The 18,171-nt window shown below is 47.4% G+C and overlaps 1 protein-coding gene across 1 annotated transcript in view; it reads left to right on the top strand.

Moving 5' to 3' along the window:
- LOC309621376 (uncharacterized protein) overlaps positions 1–18,171 on the top strand; it is a gene marked incomplete at both ends in the record, with an annotated part of 103,965 nt that overhangs the window by 26,451 nt on the left and 59,343 nt on the right. The window lies entirely within an intron of this gene.

Raw genomic sequence — 18,171 nt, 5'->3', positions numbered from 1 at the left:
CTCCACTTGTTCAACCCCACCTAGTAATAACCTATACTTCCCTTGTTCCTGTTTTCCCATCTGGAAAACAGACAAAAGGCAACCAAACAACGCAAAGGTCTCAACAAATAAGGGATATCCAAAACCAGAGATGGCCAGAACTTCTGTACCCCTGATGAAATAGTCCTCATACAAAACCTGATAATCAAATTCCTTAATGCTAGGAATCACAGTGAAAAATAGTATCTGAACTGACTTCTGTCAGATGAGTGAGAACTAAGGTTAATTCAGTGTATCTGAAGCATAGAAAGTGAGGGCAAAAGTGGCACAAGATGGGGCTAGAGAAGCAGAGAGGATTCTAGACCACGCAGAGTCTTAAAGGCCAACAGTGTGTTTTCTATTCTCAAAACAATGCTTGTGAGCGATGTTTATGAGCAACGTTCCAACTTGCTTTGAAGGTTTCTTGTGTGAAGAGTGGATTGGAAGGAAACAAGATATATGGACACCAGTTAGGACCTAATCGCAACAGACAGGCAAGTTCAGTATTAGGAAGTTGAGGAAGAGCTGGCTGACAGATTCCAAAGAAATTCAGGAGATGAACTGAAGCGGGCTTAATGGGGTAGGAGATGGAGGAAAGGAAGGTCTTAGGGAATTCAAGGGTTTACTGCACACATGAGCAAAGTCTCAAAATTAATCATTTGAACGTACAGAGGCGGATCTCCCAAATGACACCGGTTAGGAAGCAACGGTACGCCCTTTAGAATTCCTAGAGACAACACAAATCAACTGTTTCGATGGAAAATTCGGCGGGACTCTTGATTTCCATGGGAATACAGAGAAAAGAGACACTGATCTGGCTTGCAGGTATATTTAGGAAGCTGTTAGCCGGACATCACCTACTAGTATCATGTAAGTAGGCCGTCCGAAGTAGGAAGCTTAGGGGAAAAACCTGGAGGAAAACTTAAAAGCTTAAGCCACACCTCTACACTACACCACCTTTCACAATTTCTTCTCAGATAAGCATCATCCCCATCAGTGAAGAAACTCGTTCGTACCTCATAATAGGAAAAACAGGCCTAAAGATTCAATGTGTGTCTTGGGAGGTCCCATCTATGCGATATCTTCCTGGGACCAGAAAAGGCCCCAGGAAGATCCATCTCTGCACCCCTGAAAGCTTACCACCAAGGAAAATGACTAGGTCCATAGATTTCCTCCCTCAAACCAGCTTACCTCACACATAGATCATTAGCAACTCCGCCCTTACTCACATTATCACAGTCACAAGAGTGGTTAGGGAGAAAAGCACTAACCAGGGGAACTAAAACAGAGGCAATCCAGGCCAAGCTGGGCTGGTGGCAGATATCTTGCTCCTTACGCTCGGGTGCATAATGCGACTCACCACAGTGCCTTTTTCACAGACCCTTTTGAACGTTTCTCCACAGAATCCAACAGCTCAAGTTAGTTCATGACGCTTCAAGGTCAACAATCGTCAAGAGAAAAACATGCAATATGTCTTACAATGTTGGATTCCTTACAAACAGGACAAGGAGATAACCATGTAGACAAAACCAGAGCATTTGAAAACATCTGTATTCTACAAACACACCAGTGAATGCTATAAATAAGGTACTATGACATAAAACAAAATGAAAACTAGATGTGAGACTGTTCTCTTCAGTGTACAGACTTCATGGCAGTTGCTGCACACTATCTAGCTACTTAGATCTTTAACTCTCTGTTCTGTTAATACCAAATGAGGCCCAAGTGTGTCAACCTGTTTCCCACAGAAACCAAAAAGTCTACATGCATCTCTTTTCTCCTGTGCCCTTTCACCTTACCTGCTCCCAATTCTCCACCAACGTCCTCCTCTTTCTCTAATTATTCTCCTCTTCATTTTGCTTGGCCTTGCCCCCAAGCATGCAAGACAGAGAGTCCTAGAGGTCCAAGATTCTAGAGTGGCTGTTTGCAAGGCGGAGGAGATTACAGTAACTGCCACACTGTATATACTTCTGTGCAAAGAAAAAGGGACAGTGTTCAGAATGTCTCTCACATATAACAAGAGCTGGAGATGGCAGGATACCTGTGTGGCCCAAGGAACTAGAGCTAGCAAATTATGGGCCAAACAATTGCAACCAAAGGCTGGAAGAGGAAAGGTCTGCAACCAGCTCTGTCTCCTAGCTCTCTGGTATTTGCTGCCAACGGGCAGAGTCTATTTCGTGAAGCATCAAGCACTGAAAAGAAGACTCCTGCTGCTGGAAGGTGACAGGAAGTAACGTCCAATGCAAGATCAAGGCTTGTCCTCGAAGCAATGCCCATAATGGAAGAAAAAAAAAAAAGAGAAAGCGGAAGAGAAACGTTAAGTCGCAAGTCCAACCTGGCCCCCAGCCTAGCCCAGCCCAAGGAAGGTAGGAGTCAAGGAGAAGAAACTAAAAGAGAAGAGCCTTGGACCACAACATTCTCCACAAGGTACACTCAAGAAACTTCACCCTACTCTTGAACCAAGTTACAAAGAGAGCTTCTTAATCCCTACTTTGGCTCCTTAAAAGCTGCTATCAGTTCACTCATTAGACACATCTGATTTCAGAACAACTGTAATAGTTCAAACTAGATGGCTCTTTCCTTCCTAAGGATTATTAATTAAAGAAGATCTATATAGCTCTAAGTATATGATACATAAAATAGAATACTCTGTAGAATATAAGTAACTCTTAGTTCAGTGTATTAATGAACGTCTGTAAGAAATGTGGCAATGATTTCCCTAATGGAAGAGCCTGGGGGAGGTAAATCTGTCTTCTAGGATTTCCTCCTCCCCAAAGCTCAGAAACTCAGGTGTTGTTTTAGCTCTCCTACACTCTCTTCACCCAAGCCCGCCTTCCTGTTGGGGATCGGACCTCCCTATTGGCTCTCTCATACCTTTCAACTGCCTGCTTTGTGACATCACTCTCCTCCCAAACCTACTACCACTTGGTAGAGCCTTGGGGTTTCCGTGGAGCTGTTTGGACCAGTAACCAGTGACCTCTGTACTGGACACGTGCGCCGTTCAGCTGCAGCCACTCAGACATCCTCTAGTGTTGTCTCCTCATCCCTTGTACCTGCAGTGGATGCTTCCTCTTCTCTGACCATGTCAGGTAAGAAAAGAAACTTTGGAAAGTTTTGCGTTCGATTTCTTTTGCCCCTAAATTGAGTAGGAGATTCAAAATAGCATGGAATAATGAGGGAAAGTATTGAACTACAAGTCTGGAGACCTAATTTCACTTTTGACTTTGACGTTTACTATCTGTGTGACTTTGGACAAATCACTGGCTGTCTCACAAAGCCTGTTGCTTTCCTTAACTGTTACGTTAGGATACCACATTGGGTTGATCACTCTGATCCCCTTCTTTTCCAGTATTGAGCCTTAAAGGGTACCCATGTAGAAAACGAAATCAGACACTTCTCAAGAGTGTTTCAACAGAAACACAGAAAAGCCAGGGGACATAGAAAACTAGCAATATATACCAAGATGTTTCATCTCTAATGGTCTCCCTCCACTAGGATTTCGACTAGTTGAAAAGAGAGAATAGGGAGAGAGGATGGAGAGTACTGGGCTCTACAGGGAGGCACAGAGTCGAGCGTAAGGAAGTTTAGGACGGTTTTCATTAGCACAGGCCAACAGGCACCAAGAGATGGGAGAAAATGTAAGAATGAAGAGGGAAAGCATAGAGGAGCTCTCAAGAAAAACGGAGTTTGCAATGGAATGCTGATGGGAACCAAAGATTTTCAATTAAAGCAGAAACAGCACAGAGGGAAACCTGCTCAGAGCAGGGCAAAACCAAGTTGATGGTAGCAAACCCTTACATTAACAGACTTAAGAAGGAAAGTAAGGCCAGAACAGGGGATCACCGGGAAAGGCAGCTTATCAGAAAAGTCATACTCCGTTTTCTTTCTTTTATTGCCTCTCTGAATACAGTTGGCCACTTGACAGTTTTGAATATAAACATTTTAGAAATACGTTTTAGAAATGATGCCTCCTATAAACAAGCAACCACAGTGGTTATCTAGGGGGCTGCTTTTCAGTGTTTTATTCTTTCTAATTTTTAAACTAGGTAGACATTTCACCAATTCAACATTTTAAGTGATATCTTCTAAATTGAATCAGAAGGACTATTTTCCTTGGTGTGATATGTAGGTTCTAAGGCAAGGCTGCTTTTCATTTTTACAGTTATTTCCTTCCTAACACAGAGAGCACATTGATCAACAGCCATCGTTCGCTTGTAGAGCTTAGCTACCGAAGAAGAAGAAGAAGAAGAAGAAAAAGTCAAGCCCCACATCTCTAATTCCCCCCCCCACTTAGGGAATTCCCTGGCGGTCCAGTGCTTAGGACTCGGTGCTTTCACGGCCAGGGCCACGCGGCGCGGCCAAAGAAACAAAACAAACAAACATCCACGTTTATCGAAAACCATATTGTGGAGTCCTGTGGATTTTCTTACATTTGAAAATCTTTTTTAATTGGATTCTAGGCATGATGGTTTTTTGAGGTTTTGGGATGCCATCTTCTTGGATGCTGAAGATGATTCTAATCTAAGTTCTAGGATAAATCCAAAAACCTTCCTGATACATTTTAAGCTTCCTTTCTGCTTATTATATAAGCTATATTCATTGAAATATATATTTCTCCTAGGCTTAATACCTCTTACTTGCTGGGTAAAAATATGAAGGAGCACAATAATGAAACTCTTTTACACTTATTATTTTGCTGTCTGCTTCGTACCGGTTTTCATTGAAATACTTGTCTATATGTGTTGTGGCTACCTATACATGCACATTTATTGCATTCTGTTGCTTGTTATGCATTTTTTACTGACATACCTTCTCTGTCTGTATGCATTGGCTAGGAATTCATTCACCTCTATCACCTCCATCGTGTCTTCTGGTTAATAGTATTCACTAAAATAGAGTGGGCAAAATTCACTTTCATAATATTGCATGGATGGTACAGAATGCCATTTGTTAGTAAATTCATTAGGCTTCGATACTTGCCACATACCCCAGTTTTCATTAATATCTATGGATTTCTTTTTCGTTAACGTAATATGCTTGTCATGATTTTTCTTTGTCTTTCTAGAACTTATTGTATCTTCCTCCATATAAATCATACGCAACAGATCAGCTTATTCATCTATTAATTATTACTGCTATTATTATTGGTGGTGGTGTTATAACCACTTTATAGGTGAGGAATCTGAAGTAATCAGATAACTTTTCCCTTTCCAAAAGCACTTAAGAAATCCACTTTCGGGTAATCATTTTGAGGTAGGATGAGAAACCGGGCTTGAAGAGGGCAAAAATGACTCTTTCAATTCACCAGTTGGACTGAGCTGTACGTCACCTCTAGGTAATAGCGTGGGAACTGCACAAGCAAAGGGAGACACCGAAGACGACAATGGTAATAGCCGTACTGTTTTCTAATGGACAAAAAAAATGCCTATATTATAAGTTCTATTTCTCCTGCTTTCTGGCAGTATCATGCTCAGAGTGGAGTCCTGGCAAGGAAGTCAGGATACTTAGGTTCTGAAACCTGGTAATGATACTAACATAATGAGAGAACTTGAACAAGTCAACCCGACCTCTCTGAGCCTCAGTTTCCTTACTCACGAAATGAGACTGAGAACATCGAAGTTCTCTAAGGGCCTCCTAGTTCTAAAATGCTTCCAGTCTAGGAAATAGCATAGAAGTCAATACGAGTGCAGGCTGAAGGGAAAGACAGGGCAGGGAGAAGGTTGCTTCCAGCCTAGAGAACAATCTCTGAACCACACCACTTGGCTCTTCTGCCCGTCTGTGCCCAAGATGGGAGCACAGGCAGTTAATAGAGAAGAGTGGAAAACTGCTCAGTCCTTACAGCCATCATCAACTGTCTGATTTTGGGTTTCTCAGGAAGTAGTGATAGTAGAGGTGTCCTGATAGCAAGAACCTTCAGATGATGCCGTTCCTCAAACGTAGTGAGAATTTCTCAACCTCCCTGAGTTTTTCATGACCCTCTTGTTCTTACAGAAAATTTCCAACATCCATCTCTACTTGGAACTCTAAATTCTCTGCAGCATTCTCCTCCTGTGGTGAGCAATGCAACTTCCCTAACACGAAGCGTCTGCAACTTCTCCAGAGTCTCTGCCCCTGCCGTCAGTTCGGCATCGGCTACTGGTACCCCTTTCCAGACACTCATGGGTAGTGCCTACCTTTACCAACATTCTAGCACGACTATGTTATCTGGAGTTACTGACCACAGCCAGATCTCCACTTCAGCTGCTTCCTATCCAGGTGTTCTTGAGTGGGACATCACAGCAAGCACTGAAAAGAATTCTTCTTCACTCGGAGACTTTACTCTGGCACTCACTGACCGCCACACAGCTGCCTCCTCCATGTTTCTGGCAGCCCAGTATGATAAAACTTCAGACGCCAAGAACATGGTCCCTCTACATCCATCGCTTTCTGCCAGCCTTGCTCAGGGAACACCATCTCAGATTCCAAATCAGGGGCAGAGCCGCCTGCCACTTCCCTGCCAGGAAGGGAGCCAGGTATATTACTATAACCAAGGCACACTGGGGTCTTTACTGTATGGAGAACTTGGCTCCTGCCCGCAATCCTACGGCTCGGCGTCATACACAGGAAGTCGGGCCTCTGGGCAACCAGAAATGGGAATGGGACCGAAGGAGATTCAGCCCACAAATATCCGACCACCAGCTTCCACCTCTGCAGTCTGCCACCCTGTGTCTGCTCAACGCATCACAGAAACAAGTTTTCAAGGTGAGTATAACAAACGCCAGAGAAAGTTGAAGAATGAGGTCGGCATTCAAAAATGGGGTCAAATCGACAGCTGGGAAGGGGTGTAGAGGCAGGTAGAATTCAGATCCTGAGCCTTTAATAACCACTACCTTCGCTCAGTGCCCTCTGTTTTTAGACTCTCTATGAGAACACCTAGGGCTTCCCTGGTGGCGCCGTGGTTAAGAATCCGCCTGCCAATGCAATGCGGGGGACACGGGTTCGAGCCCTGGTCTGCGAAGATCCCACATGCCGTGCAGCAACTAAGCGCATGTGCCACAACGACGGAGCCTGCATTCTAGAGCCCGTGAGCCTCAACTACCGAAGCCCACGTGCCTACAGCCCATGCTCCGCAACAAGAGAAGCCACCGCGATGAGAAGCCCGCACACCGCAACCAAGAGTAGCCCCCGCTAGCCGCCAACTAGAGAAAGCCCGTGCACAGCAATGAGAGACCCAGTGCAGCCAAAAACATAAATACGTAGAATAAATAAGTTCAAACAGTAAATAAATACATAAACATAAATTACAAAAAAAAAAGAACACCTAATGCAGGTGGGACGGTGGGAGGGCCACTGTAGAGGTCATCTATGCTACATGTACAAGAACCCCGAGAGCACACCAATCGGTACCACACTTTTCACTGCTGTAGCCGATCGTTCCCCCTGTACTGCCACACTGTAGCACTCCCTTCCCTCATCTACTGCTATAGTCTCTTCGGAAGGTGTTTCAGAACTCTTGTTATGAGAGTGCCAGTTGAACTGTCCTCACTTCCTTCATTTATACCAGGATTGAAGACCTTGTGGTCCGAGATCCTGTCCAGAGAGCAAGCAGGCTAAGACTCTGTCTTTGTTGATGTATTTCATCAGCAAGGGCTCTACCCCCTCTCCTAGTTCATGGTGTGACGTGTTCTTGGCCTCTCGGGAAAGTGGGGAGAATGGAAAGGACCCTATATGAGAATGCTAGGCTTTGTAAAACATTTCAGGTTTTTAAAAATAAGACTCATTTTGTATTGGACTTATAAACAGTCCTATGAAATACAAAGCGAGCCGAGAATCAGCGACAGGAAAGGCTCACCAGTAAGAATTACAACAGTCACCGCTTACCTCGTAGCATAGGGCACTGTCCGTGATCCTTAAGAAGAGTTAGTAGAAATGCCTTGCCCATCTTGCCCCTGAACCCCTTGAAAGGTACACGACTGCTGTGTTGGTGTTTAGGGGGAGCATCTCACTTACCAGGGACTGACTTCTCCCTTGATCCCTTTGTAGGGATGGAGACCTCCCCCCTGGTGATGAAAAATTCCCTGGGATTGCAACCTCCAAGCCAGACGTTTTGTGTGACACAAAGTCAAGAACTCCCCAAGTCCTGCAGTAGCAGAAACAGCCACATACTTGAGAGTAACCCACCATCTGAACTTGGGGACATTTCAGTGACAGCTCCAGTCCAGAGTGCCAGGCGTCTCCTGGCCCTGCCTCCAGCTCCAAGCCAGGGACAAATAGAGAGTAAGCACGTGGATGATATCAAAACCAAGCTTTCAAAGCCTCTGGATGCCTACCAGATCCCAACAGAGAACCAAGATCCTCCACTACTCCCTTTAGGAATCCCTGATATTCACCAGCCGCTGGCCTGCACCGATCCCCTCAGCCAAGAGGAGCAGCCTGGTTCTGAAAATGCTGATCTGGGAGAGAACAGCCGGAGTCGTCAGGACCTAGGGACACTTGAAAATGGGATTGAACCTAGCAGTGGTCTTGCAGACATTACTACACTGGCGGAGGATATTCACCTTCCCCAGCTCTTTAATCCTTTGAAAGATCTTGATCAATCCCAAGGTCCCAACGTGATCAAAGCTAAAGACACCAGAGCCATTAAGGTGAATCAGGTGCAGGAAAAGCCAAGTGTCATAAAGGTTCCCTCTGATCAACCCAGGAAGAACAAACAGAAAGCCTCTGAGCCTATCAGTGGCGCTCCCAAGGCCAAAATCCAGCCAAAGAATCCAGAGTGCCTGTTAGGGGGAGAAGTGGTTACATGCCACGCTGCAGTCAGTGACAGGGCTCCTGTGAACACGGCCAAGCACTCTCAAGGCAAACCTCAGAAAGCTGCATCCAGAAAGATCAGCAAAACTAAGAGCCACGGGCAGGAAAAGACCAAAAGGACCAGAGGGAGAAACAAGGCTGAGGAGAACAAGCAGTCAGGGAACAAAGTCAAGGCAGAAGAGAAGCCAGCAATCCCCCACACGAAGCGAAAGGAACACCAAACTGAGCTTCTCCAACAGAGCTTTCAAAAGCCTCGAACCTCCCTTGGCGTGCGCATGCTGGAGTCTGTGAAGGTTCTTCATGCGCTGGGGAAGAAGAATGAGACGAAAACTGGGCTCTCTTCCTGTCGGCTCTTGGGAAAGTCAAGCAACCCCAAAGACCCCCAGCCACCCCCAGCTATCCAGCCATGGCGGCATACCCCACGTGAGGGGAAGGGTCCTGAGAAAACGCAAGTCCAAGCCCAGAAACCAGACAGCAGTGCTGAAACAGAGTGTCCGTCTCCAGCCCAGTATGAGCGGCCTCCTCCTGGGAAGGTCAAGTTGATACCTCTGCCTTTTTCTGCCTGGGACAAGCCTCAAGCTCGACCCGCTCCTCGGAGGCCACAGTCTCTGGCCTCACATCGGCCTGCTGGGGCTTACCGTGCCCAGCCTGGTTCTACTGACTCAGCTCAACCTGCTGCAGCCAATTCATCCCAGCCAGCTCCTGCCTCTTTGCCAGGCCCCGCCAAACCAGCTCAGCCAACTGTGACCAACCCAACCCAACCGGCTTGGCCCAACCATACCCAGCCTCGTGTCCCTCAGTCTGCTGCTCCTAGGCCTGCACCCTCCAAAACTTCATCTGGCGCTCCTCTCCAGCGGGAGCCTGTTCCCCCTGCTGTGAATAAGCGCCAGTCCCCACCCAAGCTCCAAACCCACTTTCTACTCCAAGACTTCAGCAAGCAACGAGTTCCATGGAGGGAACCCAACGTGCCTGAGCCAGTCATGTCAAAGCCCATCGAACAAGAGCAGAGGCCAGAGCGAGAGGCCATGAAGAGGCGGGCTCAACAACAACGGGAGAATGCTGCCAGATACACCTCTTCGGGCAAGCTGCAATTTTTCACCGAGAGGGAAAACGAAATGGAAATTGCCGACTACTACGGATACGTCAAGTGAGAGCTGCTAGGATTCTTGGTGCCACCTTGGCTACCAGCTGTTCTTCCATACACAGGTAAGACAGGTATAGAACTGAATAAGTAAATGGAATACAATTAATAGACGAGTAACAAACCTTTCGAATTTTCAGATGCTGCTAACTGGGGCGTGAGAAAGGAAGGACTGAAAGTTGGATGGGAGAATGAAGGAAAGGGGTAAAAACTGAGCAAAGAGGAAGGAACTTGGCCCAGGGCTAGGAAGGCCAAAAGAGACGTATGGATTTAGGAAAGGAAGCAGGAGCGAGGATGAAATGGCAGAAGTAAAAAGCAGGGTCAGAGGTCTGGGTTGAAAGAACACAATTGGAGTAGAGTTGAAGGTGACAGAAGATGAGTCTAGGTTTACTAGGAGAAATAGAAAAAGTCTCTCGGGGACGCTGGCCTTAAGTCTCACAACCACCAGATAGGTATTTCAGAAAACAAGAGGTTCAGGACACATCTCTGAAAGGTCTGAGTTGCCTTATTCAGGTGTGACTGTAGTGGGGGAATAGGGAAATCTACCAGAGAAGTGGCTAGGGCTCAGAGTTATCCTAGGGGCAGCTGACGACAGGGGCAGAGCCAAGGGAACTGCTGGATCAGGAGGCCCACGAACAAAGCAGGGGCATAGCCGCCTGTCACTTCCCTGCCAGGAAGGAAGCCAGGTATATTACTGTAACCAAGGCACACTGGGGTCTTTACTGTATGGAGAACTTGGCTCCTGCCCGCAATCCTACGGCTCGGCGTCACACACAGGAAGTAGGGCCTCTGGGCAACCAGAAATGGGAATGGGACTGAAGGAGATTCAGCCCACAAATATCCGACCACCAGCTTCCACCTCTGCAGTCTGCCACCCTGTGTCTGCTCAACGCATCACAGAAACAAGTTTTCAAGGTGAGTATACAGACGGCAGAGAAAAGTTGAACAATGAGGTCAGCATTCAAAAATGGGGTCAAATCGACAGCTGGGAAGGGGTGTAGAGACAGGTAGAATTTAGATCCTGAGCCTTTAATAACCACTACCTTCTCTCAGTGCTCTCTGTTTTTAGACTCTATATGAGAACACCTAGGGCTTCCCTGGTGGCGCCTGCCAATGCAGGGGACACGGGTTCGAGCCCTGGTCTGCGAAGATCCCACATGCCGTGCAGCAACTAAGCGCATGTGCCACGACGACGGAGCCTGCATTCTAGAGCCCGTGAGCCTCAACTACCGAAGCCCACGTGCCTACAGCCCATGCTCCGCAACAAGAGAAGCCACCGCGATGAGATGCCCGCACACCGCAACCGAGAGTAGCCCCCGCTAGCCGCCAACTAGAGAAAGCCCGTGCACAGCAATGAGAGACCCAGTGCAGCCAAAAACATAAATACGTAGAATAAATAAGTTCAAACAGTAAATAAATACATAAACATAAATTACAAAAAAAAAGAACACCTAATGCAGGTGGGAAGGTGGGAGGGCCACCGTAGAGGTCATCTATGCTACATGTACAAGAACCCCGAGAGCACACCAATCGGTACCACACTTTTCACTGCTGTAGCCGATCGTTCCCCCTGTACTGCCACACTGTAGCACTCCCTTCCCTCATCTACTGCTATAGTCTCTTCGGAAGGTGTTTCAGAACTCTTGTTATGAGAGTGCCAGTTGAACTGTCCTCACTTCCTTCATTTATACCAGGATTGAAGACCTTGTGGTCCGAGATCCTGTCCAGAGAGCAAGCAGGCTAAGACTCTGTCTTTGTTGATGTATTTCATCAGCAAGGGCTCTACCCCCTCTCCTAGTTCATGGTGTGACGTGTTCTTGGCCTCTCGGGAAAGTGGGGAGAATGGAAAGGACCCTATATGAGAATGCTAGGCTTTGTAAAACATTTCAGGTTTTTAAAAATAAGACTCATTTTGTATTGGACTTATAAACAGTCCTATGAAATACAAAGCGAGCCGAGAATCAGCGACAGGAAAGGCTCACCAGTAAGAATTACAACAGTCACCGCTTACCTCGTAGCATAGGGCACTGTCCGTGATCCTTAAGAAGAGTTAGTAGAAATGCCTTGCCCATCTTGCCCCTGAACCCCTTGAAAGGTACACGACTGCTGTGTTGGTGTTTAGGGGGAGCATCTCACTTACCAGGGACTGACTTCTCCCTTGATCCCTTTGTAGGGATGGAGACCTCCCCCCTGGTGATGAAAAATTCCCTGGGATTGCAACCTCCAAGCCAGACGTTTTGTGTGACACAAAGTCAAGAACTCCCCAAGTCCTGCAGTAGCAGAAACAGCCACATACTTGAGAGTAACCCACCATCTGAACTTGGGGACATTTCAGTGACAGCTCCAGTCCAGAGTGCCAGGCGTCTCCTGGCCCTGCCTCCAGCTCCAAGCCAGGGACAAATAGAGAGTAAGCATGTGGATGATATCAAAACCAAGCTTTCAAAGCCTCTGGATGCCTACCAGATCCCAACAGAGAACCAAGATCCTCCACTACTCCCTTTAGGAATCCCTGATATTCACCAGCCGCTGGCCTGCACCGATCCCCTCAGCCAAGAGGAGCAGCCTGGTTCTGAAAATGCTGATCTGGGAGAGAACAGCCGGAGTCGTCAGGACCTAGGGACACTTGAAAATGGGATTGAACCTAGCAGTGGTCTTGCAGACATTACTACACTGGCGGAGGATATTCACCTTCCCCAGCTCTTTAATCCTTTGAAAGATCTTGATCAATCCCAAGGTCCCAACGTGATCAAAGCTAAAGACACCAGAGCCATTAAGGTGAATCAGGTGCAGGAAAAGCCAAGTGTCATAAAGGTTCCCTCTGATCAACCCAGGAAGAACAAACAGAAAGCCTCTGAGCCTATCAGTGGCGCTCCCAAGGCCAAAATCCAGCCAAAGAATCCAGAGTGCCTGTTAGGGGGAGAAGTGGTTATATGCCACGCTGCAGTCAGTGACAGGGCTCCTGTGAACACGGCCAAGCACTCTCAAGGCAAACCTCAGAAAGCTGCATCCAGAAAGATCAGCAAAACTAAGAGCCACGGGCAGGAAAAGACCAAAAGGACCAGAGGGAGAAACAAGGCTGAGGAGAACAAGCAGTCAGGGAACAAAGTCAAGGCAGAAGAGAAGCCAGCAATCCCCCACACGAAGCGAAAGGAACACCAAACTGAGCTTCTCCAACAGAGCTTTCAAAAGCCTCGAACCTCCCTTGGCGTGCGCATGCTGGAGTCTGTGAAGGTTCTTCATGCGCTGGGGAAGAAGAATGAGACGAAAACTGGGCTCTCTTCCTGTCGGCTCTTGGGAAAGTCAAGCAACCCCAAAGACCCCCAGCCACCCCCAGCTATCCAGCCATGGCGGCATACCCCACGTGAGGGGAAGGGTCCTGAGAAAACGCAAGTCCAAGCCCAGAAACCAGACAGCAGTGCTGAAACAGAGTGTCCGTCTCCAGCCCAGTATGAGCGGCCTCCTCCTGGGAAGGTCAAGTTGATACCTCTGCCTTTTTCTGCCTGGGACAAGCCTCAAGCTCGACCCGCTCCTCGGAGGCCACAGTCTCTGGCCTCACATCGGCCTGCTGGGGCTTACCGTGCCCAGCCTGGTTCTACTGACTCAGCTCAACCTGCTGCAGCCAATTCATCCCAGCCAGCTCCTGCCTCTTTGCCAGGCCCCGCCAAACCAGCTCAGCCAACTGTGACCAACCCAACCCAACCGGCTTGGCCCAACCATACCCAGCCTCGTGTCCCTCAGTCTGCTGCTCCTAGGCCTGCACCCTCCAAAACTTCATCTGGCGCTCCTCTCCAGCGGGAGCCTGTTCCCCCTGCTGTGAATAAGCGCCAGTCCCCACCCAAGCTCCAAACCCACTTTCTACTCCAAGACTTCAGCAAGCAACGAGTTCCATGGAGGGAACCCAACGTGCCTGAGCCAGTCATGTCAAAGCCCATCGAACAAGAGCAGAGGCCAGAGCGAGAGGCCATGAAGAGGCGGGCTCAACAACAACGGGAGAATGCTGCCAGATACACCTCTTCGGGCAAGCTGCAATTTTTCACCGAGAGGGAAAACGAAATGGAAATTGCCGACTACTACGGATACGTCAAGTGAGAGCTGCTAGGATTCTTGGTGCCACCTTGGCTACCAGCTGTTCTTCCATACACAGGTAAGACAGGTATAGAACTGAATAAGTAAATGGAATACAATTAATAGACGAGTAACAAACCTTTCGAATTTTCAGATGCTGCTAACTGGGGCGTGAGAAAGGAAGGACTGAAAGTTGGATGGGAGAATGAAGGAAAGGGGTAAAAACTGAGCAAAGAGGAAGGAACTTGGCCCAGGGCTAGGAAGGCCAAAAGAGACGTATGGATTTAGGAAAGGAAGCAGGAGCGAGGATGAAATGGCAGAAGTAAAAAGCAGGGTCAGAGGTCTGGGTTGAAAGAACACAATTGGAGTAGAGTTGAAGGTGACCGAAGATGAGTCTAGGTTTACTAGGAGAAATAGAAAAAGTCTCTCGGGGACGCTGGCCTTAAGTCTCACAACCACCAGATAGGTATTTCAGAAAACAAGAGGTTCAGGACACATCTCTGAAAGGTCTGAGTTGCCTTATTCAGGTGTGACTGTAGTGGGGGAATAGGGAAATCTACCAGAGAAGTGGCTAGGGCTCAGAGTTATCCTAGGGGCAGCTGACGACAGGGGCAGAGCCAAGGGAACTGCTGGATCAGGAGGCCCACGAACAAAGCAGGGGCATAGCCGCCTGTCACTTCCCTGCCAGGAAGGAAGCCAGGTATATTACTGTAACCAAGGCACACTGGGGTCTTTACTGTATGGAGAACTTGGCTCCTGCCCGCAATCCTACGGCTCGGCGTCACACACAGGAAGTAGGGCCTCTGGGCAACCAGAAATGGGAATGGGACTGAAGGAGATTCAGCCCACAAATATCCGACCACCAGCTTCCACCTCTGCAGTCTGCCACCCTGTGTCTGCTCAACGCATCACAGAAACAAGTTTTCAAGGTGAGTATACAGACGGCAGAGAAAAGTTGAACAATGAGGTCAGCATTCAAAAATGGGGTCAAATCGACAGCTGGGAAGGGGTGTAGAGACAGGTAGAATTTAGATCCTGAGCCTTTAATAACCACTACCTTCTCTCAGTGCTCTCTGTTTTTAGACTCTATATGAGAACACCTAGGGCTTCCCTGGTGGCGCCTGCCAATGCAGGGGACACGGGTTCGAGCCCTGGTCTGCGAAGATCCCACATGCCGTGCAGCAACTAAGCGCATGTGCCACGACGACGGAGCCTGCATTCTAGAGCCCGTGAGCCTCAACTACCGAAGCCCACGTGCCTACAGCCCATGCTCCGCAACAAGAGAAGCCACCGCGATGAGATGCCCGCACACCGCAACCGAGAGTAGCCCCCGCTAGCCGCCAACTAGAGAAAGCCCGTGCACAGCAATGAGAGACCCAGTGCAGCCAAAAACATAAATACGTAGAATAAATAAGTTCAAACAGTAAATAAATACATAAACATAAATTACAAAAAAAAAGAACACCTAATGCAGGTGGGAAGGTGGGAGGGCCACCGTAGAGGTCATCTATGCTACATGTACAAGAACCCCGAGAGCACACCAATCGGTACCACACTTTTCACTGCTGTAGCCGATCGTTCCCCCTGTACTGCCACACTGTAGCACTCCCTTCCCTCATCTACTGCTATAGTCTCTTCGGAAGGTGTTTCCGAACTCTTGTTATGAGAGTGCCAGTTGAACTGTCCTCACTTCCTTCATTTATACCAGGATTGAAGACCTTGTGGTCCGAGATCCTGTCCAGAGAGCAAGCAGGCTAAGGCTCTGTCTTTGTTGATGTATTTCATCAGCAAGGGCTCTACCCCCTCTCCTAGTTCATGGTGTGAAGTGTTCTTGGCCTCTCGGGAAAGTGGGGAGAATGGAAAGGACCCTATATGAGAATGCTAGGCTCTGTAAAACATTTCAGGTTTTTAAAAATAAGACTCATTTTGTATTGGACTGACAACAGTCCTATGAAATACAAAGAAAGCCAAGAATCAGTGACAGGAAAGGATCACCAGTAAGAACTACAGCAGTCACCGCTTACCTCGTAGCATAGGGCACTGTCCGTGATCCTTAAGAAGAGTTAGTAGAAATGCCTTGCCCATCTTGCCCCTGAACCCCTTGAAAGGTACACGACTGCTGTGTTGGTGTTTAGGGGGAGCATCTCACTTACCAGGGACTGACTTCTCCCTTGATTCCTCTGTAGTGATGGAGACTTCCCCGCTGATGAAAAATTCCCTGGGATTGCAACCTCCAAGCCAGACAGCTTTCCTATGGAATGACAGAGAACTTGTCAAGGTGAAACACCAGTCTGCGGGAGAAAGGGAGGAAGAGAATGATGGAAATCGTTTCTGGGAAACTATTTTTACATTATGTGTTGTTTGTTCCCGGTAAATAAACTGAAATCTTCTTAACAGTACAACAAAATCTAAACCACTAAAGCCAACAATACAGGAGTATAACGTTCGACAAAAATTTCTTTGGCTGCGCAGCATGTGGGATCTTAGCTCCCCAACCAGGGATTGAACCCACGCCTGCTGCATTGGAAGCGCAGAGTCTTCACCACGGGACCACCGGGGAAGTCCCAGGACTATCACTTTTAAAGGAGAAGGTACAAACCCCTCGGTTCTATGAACTGGAGATTTTTAGTAAGAAGTCAATATATTTGTTGTTAGGCACATTTTATGTTAGGCTGTCTCCCTGCACAGGATGCAGGCGCCTTGAGAATGGAAGTCATATCCCTCTATAGTACGTCCCTCTTCTTTCTGCTTTGCAGTTTGCTGCTCCACTTGTTCAACCCCACCTAGTAATAACCTATACTTCCCTTGTTCCTGTTTTCCCATCTGGAAAACAGACAAAAGGCAACCAAACAACGCAAAGGTCTCAACAAATAAGGGATATCCAAAACCAGAGATGGCCAGAACTTCTGTACCCCTGATGAAATAGTCCTCATACAAAACCTGATAATCAAATTCCTTAATGCTAGGAATCACAGTGAAAAATAGTATCTGAACTGACTTCTGTCAGATGAGTGAGAACTAAGGTTAATTCAGTGTATCTGAAGCATAGAAAGTGAGGGCAAAAGTGGCACAAGATGGGGCTAGAGAAGCAGAGAGGATTCTAGACCACGCAGAGTCTTAAAGGCCAACAGTGTGTTTTCTATTCTCAAAACAATGCTTGTGAGCGATGTTTATGAGCAACGTTCCAACTTGCTTTGAAGGTTTCTTGTGTGAAGAGTGGATTGGAAGGAAACAAGATATATGGACACCAGTTAGGACCTAATCGCAACAGACAGGCAAGTTCAGTATTAGGAAGTTGAGGAAGAGCTGGCTGACAGATTCCAAAGAAATTCAGGAGATGAACTGAAGCGGGCTTAATGGGGTAGGAGATGGAGGAAAGGAAGGTCTTAGGGAATTCAAGGGTTTACTGCACACATGAGCAAAGTCTCAAAATTAATCATTTGAACGTACAGAGGCGGATCTCCCAAATGACACCGGTTAGGAAGCAACGGTACGCCCTTTAGAATTCCTAGAGACAACACAAATCAACTGTTTCGATGGAAAATTCGGCGGGACTCTTGATTTCCATGGGAATACAGAGAAAAGAGACACTGATCTGGCTTGCAGGTATATTTAGGAAGCTGTTAGCCGGACATCACCTACTAGTATCATGTAAGTAGGCCGTCCGAAGTAGGAAGCTTAGGGGAAAAACCTGGAGGAAAACTTAAAAGCTTAAGCCACACCTCTACACTACACCACCTTTCACAATTTCTTCTCAGATAAGCATCATCCCCATCAGTGAAGAAACTCGTTCGTACCTCATAATAGGAAAAACAGGCCTAAAGATTCAATGTGTGTCTTGGGAGGTCCCATCTATGCGATATCTTCCTGGGACCAGAAAAGGCCCCAGGAAGATCCATCTCTGCACCCCTGAAAGCTTACCACCAAGGAAAATGACTAGGTCCATAGATTTCCTCCCTCAAACCAGCTTACCTCACACATAGATCATTAGCAACTCCGCCCTTACTCACATTATCACAGTCACAAGAGTGGTTAGGGAGAAAAGCACTAACCAGGGGAACTAAAACAGAGGCAATCCAGGCCAAGCTGGGCTGGTGGCAGATATCTTGCTCCTTACGCTCGGGTGCATAATGCGACTCACCACAGTGCCTTTTTCACAG

Source organism: Balaenoptera borealis (genome assembly GCF_965194805.1).
Source record: "Balaenoptera borealis genome assembly, contig: HAP1_SCAFFOLD_362, whole genome shotgun sequence".
NCBI classification, from domain to species: Eukaryota; Metazoa; Chordata; class Mammalia; order Artiodactyla; family Balaenopteridae; genus Balaenoptera; species Balaenoptera borealis.
The sequence above is the reverse complement of the archived record's forward strand: the minus strand, read 5'-3'. Positions and strand labels throughout refer to the sequence as shown.